Source organism: Orycteropus afer, unplaced genomic scaffold (genome assembly GCF_000298275.1).
Source record: "Orycteropus afer afer isolate SDZICR_OR568_19922 unplaced genomic scaffold, OryAfe1.0 scaffold00166, whole genome shotgun sequence".
Taxonomy (NCBI): domain Eukaryota; kingdom Metazoa; phylum Chordata; class Mammalia; order Tubulidentata; family Orycteropodidae; genus Orycteropus; species Orycteropus afer.
The window spans coordinates 1103443-1111539 of NW_006921753.1; positions in this window are offsets into that span (position 1 = coordinate 1103443).

The following is an 8097-nucleotide window of genomic DNA, read 5'->3' on the forward strand; positions in this document are numbered from 1 at the left end:
ATTGCATCAGTTCTGCTCCTTTGCCCTTCCAATGTGTTATCTATTTCTGACAATTTAGTATTAATCTTCTGGATTTCTATCTGTAGATTTAGAATGATTTCTAATTTTTCATTTATTTTGTCAGTTTGTTCTTGTATTTTGTTCCAAAATTCTTCTAGGGTTTTTTCTGTTTTTCTTAGTTTGTCTCTCAATACTTTGAAGATACCTAAATATCAATCTTTTGAATTCTTTATCAGAGAGTTCCAATGTTGCTTCTTCCTCAGGGATGTGCTCTGGATCTGTATCCTGTGCCCTTGTTTCTACCACTTTATCTTGCTTCTTTGTGTGGACTGTGATGGTGTGTTGTCTCTGATACATCATGGCATTGTTGTATTAAGATCTCTGTTAACAGTTTGTGAAGAGCAGCCAAGGGTGATTCAGGCTTTTCTTGGTAGTTTTTTATCATTGGCCCATTGATGGAGAAGGAGGTGGTGACTCTCAGTCAGTAAGTGAAGTTGCAGGAGGTGTGGGTGTAGTTGTGTCTTATGGGGACTGTTGCTATCTCCCACTCAATTACACAAAGATTACAAACTAATAACCATCAAAAAACTAAAAGCACATGAACAAAAAATATACCATGTAATCACACAGGAACAGTAACCCAAAAAAGAAAAAAAGGAAAAGAAGAAGAAAAAAAACAAGAAAACCTACAATATCTGGGCATAGGGCAATAAGAGAAAATAGGTAGAGAAGGAGAATAATGGATAAAAAAATGAGGAAAATACAAAAATAAAAACAAGGAACAGAGTTAACCATGAAAAGAAAAAAGAAAAAGAAGATTTTACAACCCTGAATAGGGAAGAGAAAAAGAGCTGAAAACTAGGACTTGGGAGGGGGAGAATAAAGAACAATAGTAAAAAGAACATTTGTATTAATAATAGTGTTGTTGTTGTTATATGCCATCGAGCGGCCCCGACTCATAACAACCCCTCCTTGGGTTTCTGAGGTGCTATCCTACGGAAGTAGGATTGCTCAACCTTCTTTCTGAGGAGTGACCGGTGGGTTTGAACTGCCAGCCTCCTCATTAGCAGTCAAGTGCCTTAGGCACTATGCTACTGGAGCTCCTATTAATAATAATAGTAGTTTTAAAACAGACAAAAACAAGCAAACTAAAAACCAGAAAAAAAAAAGAAAAGAAAAAAATCGGGGGAGTGTAGGGCAGGGCACCCAAGCTCTGCCTGAGCACACAGACTGGGATGGAGTTCCTGCAGGCCCAGAAGGTGAGTGGGAGTGGGGGATGGCTGCACTTCCATTCACCAAGGTGTGAGGGGTATAAGAGTAACAAGGGGAATGTCGCATCTTTACAGTCATCCAGGTCTGGAGTGTCCTTGGGGTTACTGGCAAGCAGAACATGTTCTTAAGCCCCTGGAATCTCAGAGAGCACTGTCTCTTTAAATATCCAAAATGAACAAGCTGCTTGGAAACATTCAAAATGGCAAAAGTCCACAGCCTAGCCCACCTTTCTCTTCACCAGTGCTTTGCATTTTATTCCTCAGCCACCAGAGCAGTCCTCTGTGCAGTTCCTGTCTAGCAGGGCTGATTTTTAGGTTAATTCTTAGGTTCTACCACCACTCAGCACTCTCCAAGCTGTCTGTGCTGTGCTGTTAGGCTTGCTCAGGATCACTGCCAGACCGCAGCTCCGTATGTCTCCTTTTTTGGTGTTTTCATGCAAATTCTTCTGCTAGTTGGGGTTTAGTCCACTTCTATATCCTTCCCTTCAAGGCTCAGGGGTCCAGGACTATCTTCTATGTCTGTGTTAATTGGTTCCCCTTTTCTTTGTTGAAGAGGGTCTGTGCAGTCTTTCTCCCTATTCCACCATCTTACTGGAAGTCAGAAATCTGCTGTTTTGTAGTTTAGGAGGCCAGAAGTCTAAGTTCAGAGTGACCTCTCTAAGGGAAGACTTTCTCTGTGTGTGTCTCTTTAGAAGGATCCTAGAGCAGGGACCCTGGTTCTGAAGGATGAACTCCATTTTCAGCTCTTCATTCTTGGTGGTAGCATGTTGCCCTTCTCTGCTTCCTCCTCTCTCCTTTTATCTCTTGTAAGATAAAAGCTCCCTTTACATCAATTCAGGGCTGTGGTGGGACTAAAAGTGTTGCAACCCACCCTTAATTCTTAATCCTTTTGCACTTGATTGGTTTATTGCATCAGATTACATCATGGGGTATAATAACATATTTGTCACATTACTTCATTACATATTTGTAACATTTCACCATTACATAACTTCTAAACTACTGAGAATCATGGCCCAATCAAGTTGATACAAATTTTTGGGAAAAACAATTCAATCCATGGTGGATGTGACAAACAGAAAACAGATATCAAGTCTTAAATTATTATTTCTTGCAGACAATACTTTTCTTATATTAAATGTGTAGAAAAATTCTTCACTTTAAATTTACTTCCCTCATGTACTAGAATATACATATTGACTAAAGGGTAGCCTACACAATATCTTATATATATACTTTATGTATAAACTAAAAAAAAAGAAAAATCATTGCCATTGAGTTGACTCTGACTCAGACTCAAACCCCTATGGGGTTTCCAAGACTATAAATCTTTATAGGAGGAGACTGCCTCATCTTTCTCCATGGAAAAGTTGGTTGGATGGAACCACCAACCTTATGTTAGTAACCAAATGCCTTAACCACTGCACCACCAGAGTATATAAGTATATATATGCATATGATGTATATCAATCTGGATATTATTTATGTTTTTTAATTTTTTTTTAAGTTATCAGTGAAATAATTGGGATCCTGTTTTTAATTATTCAGAAAACTAAACTGTAAATATCAGTAAGAATTAAAAGAAAAAGTATGCTTTAACTTCGATGTTTTAAAATGTCAAATCTTAAGAAATATAGTGATCTCTTATTTATCTAATCACTGATAAACTGATAATTTTTCAATGAAGCTTTAAAAAGAACTCAAAATAACAAGTATAAAAATATCTGTCACTAATTTACTAATATGTGTCCCAAACTGGATTTTAGTTCTATATATCCTTGGTTTGTGATTTTCCCATACCCTTAAAATGTTGGAGTTTATTTCTGAGCAATACTTCACAAATGAGGTAGGGAAGGGTGGAATGAGTCTATCAGGATTTATTGTAAGGGAAAGGAAGAGAGGAAGTTTTCCAAACTATGTATTTCCCTTCTCCTTCCTCCTTCAATTTCTGTTGTAGTTTTCTCCTCCCCCTTCTCCACCTCCCTTAAGTTCAGAATCACACTCTTCATAATATAGCTGTTGCTGAGAGATTCTTGTACACATGAACAAATGTGGAGGCAGGAAAAAAAAAAGCCTGAACATTACTTTTCTAAAGTGTCTAAAGGAATCATTGTAAGAGACTAATGGACAGGTAAAATCCACTTGCTTTATCATCACTGGAAAATAAATAAACCCACTCAAATTAAGTCATGGATCCTTGGGAAGAAAATGGCTTATGATTGCCAGCAAACCTAGGAAAGGATTTCTTTCCTCCAAGTTTGAGTTCATGTAGTCTTTTTGCTTCCACAACTTATTTATGTCTTTTAAAATATGAGTTTTATCATATATCTTTTTTCCCATTATTTACAGTGAGAAAGTTGGTCTGCCATGACTATTATATTCTACTTGAAAGCAAAATTTAGTCCTACTTTTTCTAATTAAAGAAAAAAAATATCTAGATTCTGCCCTTTTCTCCCTGTCTTCACCAGAAGCTCTAGGAGGGAAAATAAGTCAATCTAATTCCGGTAAAGATTTACAGCCTTGGAAACCCAATGAGGATCACTATGAGTCAAAATCTACTCAATGGCAGTGGGTTTTGGTTACCTCCAACACGCTTGTCCAAATTACACATCATCTCTCAAATTACTGCAATAGTTTAACCTATTTATTTTCCCCATTTCCATACCGCCTGGGAAACCCAAGGAGAGTTCGTTATAAGTCTACTCCACTCAACACTTGTGAGTTGTTTTTTTTTCCCCCATACAACTTATTTTCCTTAGGGAGGAAAAAGCAATTCCTGGAAAATTCCTCCTTTAAGCTAACTACTCCAGACATACTGGCCTTTCTGTTCATTAATCACATCTGGCTCATTCCCTCTTTAGGTCTCCATTATGTTCTTGTTGCTTCTCTGTTTACGTAGGTGTCTCACTTTAATTGTCCTGTTCTCATACGAAAAATGTCCTCATCCAAGGTTCCCTTCCTTATATAACATCTCATTGTTCAATATTTTTCATGGTACTTTTCATTTTTATTTGTTAATCTGATTATTATTCATTTTCTTGTCTATCTTCCAAGTTCCTTAGGAGGCAGGGTTTCTTTTTCCTTTATAATTGTATACTAGTGCCTAGCTTAGTGCTTAAACTACAGTAGGATTTCAACAAATAACTACTGAATAAATGAAATCCACTAGGCCCTTGTCAACGGACAGGACAGATGGCTGTCATGTACAATTTTCTTGGTTGGTGATGATCTGAGGCCTGATTAAACTCCTTTTACAATGGAGAAAGATAAGTGAAAGTTGTTGAATGGGAATTTTGGGGAGCAGTTCAGGAGCATTTATCAGAATTGAAATTGGGCACACACTTTTCCCCAACTCTTGAAACTTTCAGAAATCTATCCTGTGGATTACACCTCAACATAAGAAGATGAAAATCCTCACAACTGAACCAATAAGCAACATCATGATAAATGGAGAAAAGATTGACATTGTCAAAGATTTCATGCTACTTGGTTCCACAATCAACACCAATGCAAGCAGCAATCAAGAAACCAGACGATGTATTGTATTGGTCAAATCTGCTGCAAAAGACCTCTTTAAAGTGCTGAAGAACAAAGATGTCTCTTTGAAGACTAAGGTGAGCCGAACACAAGCCATGGTGTTTTCAATGACCTCATATGCATATGAGAGCTGGACAATGAATAAGGAAGACCAAAGAAGAGTTGATGCTTTTGAGTTGTGGTGTTGGCAAAGAATATTGAAAATACCATGGACAACCAGAAGAATGTGTCCTGGAAGAAGAGCAGCCAGAATGCTCCTTGGAAGCAAGAATGACCAGACTTGTCTCACTTACTTTGGTCATGTTGTCAGAAAAGAGCATTCTCTGGAGAAGGATATCATGCTTGGCAAATTGGAGGGTTAGAGAAAAAGAGAAAGGCCCTCGATGAGATGGATTGACAAAGTGGCTGCAACGATGGGCTCAGGTACAGCAAGGATTGTGAGGCTGGCACAGGCTTGGGCAGTGTTTCCTTTTGTTGTACAGAAGGTGACTATGAGTCAGTGCCAATTCAATGGCACATAACAACAACAACATCATCCTATGGATGTAGACACCTGTGCCCAAAGATGTGGATAATTAAATAAATAATGGGACAGACATATTATGGAGTCTTACGCAAACCTTTAAAAGAATGAGGTAAACTTATGTGTATTAACATTAAAAATATTTGAAACTATTAAGTATAAAAAGCAAAATGCATAAATGAATTTGCAATATGATTTCATTTATGTAAACATTTATTATGCATATGTGTACTTATATATCTATTTTAATTGTATAGAACAACAAAAGAGAAATACAAACTATTCATTACTATTATGGGAGGTGTAGGTAAGAGGCAGTGGAGGGCGACTTCCATGTTTTTACCTTTTATATTTACATATTGTTTATTTTACAGTAAGTGTATACATGTGTACTATGCAATTAATTGTTTTAAGTTAAAAATGTTAAATTGTAGCCAAAAGTTGCCCAAAAAAAGACATAAACATCACAAATGGCATACTTTGGTTATGTCACCTTGCTTTTGTCCCCCCTTTGCAGGCCCCAATATCACATTTTTTAATGCACCATGTTATTTGGGCTTTTAGACACTAACAAACATTGACTAAATTTAGAAGAGATTGATCAACATAGATTTCAGTATATTAATTTTAGACGAAAAAGAGATCTTACAAAGATCTCATTGTAAATGACTGAAATACTCATGTCCACCATCTAGGACAACCTCTTCTCAGCACCAGAGTAAGTACAATTTTGCCAACAAGTTATTTGATGGACAGGAAATTATAGCCAAGAGAAGTGAATAAACCTGAGGGATATTTCATTATGACTTTTATGAATCTTTCCCTCTGTTTTGTCTGACAGTCAGTCTTTTGCTTGATTCTATAAATTTTTCCTTAATTTGTTTCATGGATGCTCCATTGACAAAATTGGGATGGCTAGTAGATTTTTGCAAACTTTTGTATATAATTGTGCTAAATACATTAAAATAACTAAAGAAAATGTTGGGTATTTTATCCATTCTAGATAAGTAAAAGTGAACTTCAAAAACTGGCCTATGTTTGTCATTTTTCTATAGATAGTCTTTCTTAGACTACAAATGAAAACATATTAATTTATTTTTGCATATAATATACATGCCATGATACACTCTTCACCATTGCAGCCTGGGATTCTCTTTCAACAACACTTTTCTGACTGCATGAATTGTTAACTTCTGCTTGTGGGCTTTGGGTGGAGAGGGTAACTTAAATGCTTTCAGTGTTTAAACATATTTTATTAGCCATTCAGCTATTTACTGATCTCCTCAAAATTTATGCAGATATTTATAAGTTCTTGATATTTATGATGATTTAATGTCCCAGGCATTGGAATAGATATCTGAAATCATTATCAGTTCTCTCCTGATTCTTTTTCTTTCTCTCTAGATTCATAGTCAAAACTTTATTTCTACTCTAATTTTAAAAGGCTGCAATAGTCCATTGAGAGCTCTGCTGGCATAGTGCCTAAGACATTTGACTGCTAATCAGAAGGCTGACAGTTCAAACCCAACAGCCACTCTTTGGAAGGATGATTGGGCAATATAATTCCATAGAGATACCACCATAGAGAAACCCAAAGAAGGGGTTGCTATGAGTGGGCTTTGACTCAACAGCAGTGAGTTGTTTTTTTTTTTTTTTTGGTTCATTTTATCAATTTCATTCCCAACTCTAGTCCCTAATTATAATAAGTCCCTAGAGGAGTAAATATTAAAAGTAAATTAAATTTAAAAGGCAATATCTATAAGTAAATCTCAACACACTAAAATTTTAAGTCAAGGGAATATATATTTTCAGAAAACTCACTTTGTGAATCATGCGCTATTAAATCTAGATTTGCCAGTTTGCTCTAAAATACATTGATGAAAATCACCTTAAACCAAGGGATGGACTAACTACTAATACAAAGCCTCAATCCTAGCTTCTAAGACAATATGTAGCTTGATTAATAGGTAATGAAAAAACATTCACAGAAATGTGTTTACTCCTCATCATAGAGCCAACAGGCTAGAATATAAAATGTTATTTTTATTTTTATTGTTTTCTTCTTGTCTTATAGAAAGGTATTGTGCTGAAGATGATTTAAGTTAATGTTAAACTATCATAATCTATATTAAGCACTTTAGTGCTCAACAAACATTAGGGGAAAAGAAAAAAGAATTAACTGAAAAAAAGTCTTTATGAATTTTCTTGTTTTAATCTGGTCTTCCAAAGGTTTGATCAAAGGGAGATAATTAAATCCCAGGAAAGCCTAACAGTGTTCCCAGAGGTGACAGCAGAGCCAGCTGGCTTTTCTTTTTGTCTTTCATTTCAAATGGTCACTGTAGCCCTGTGGAGGAGGAGCACAGAGATTGGTGTAAATCCAGCATATTTCAAGGTCCCACATCTGAAAGAATGTTATTTTATACTCTCTGTCAGTACTGATTAATATTAATAGCCCTCATTTTGCGTTCTTAATGTATTTGGGAAACTACAGACATTATAAAGCTGAAAAAGATCTTCAGAGAACATAATTATCAATGTTCTTAACTTTCAAATGTTCTTTGCCTCCTGTTAGAAAAATATTGACCAAAAAAACTTTCTTCTTTGTAATGATGAAAACTGTGAAATTCTTAAGAACTTTTTTTAAATGAGAAGATTTTTTTTAAATTATTATTACTATTATTATTTTTTAATTTATTGTGATTTGGGAGAAGATTTACAGAGCAAATTCACTTTCCATACAGCAGTTCACATATACTTTGTCTCATG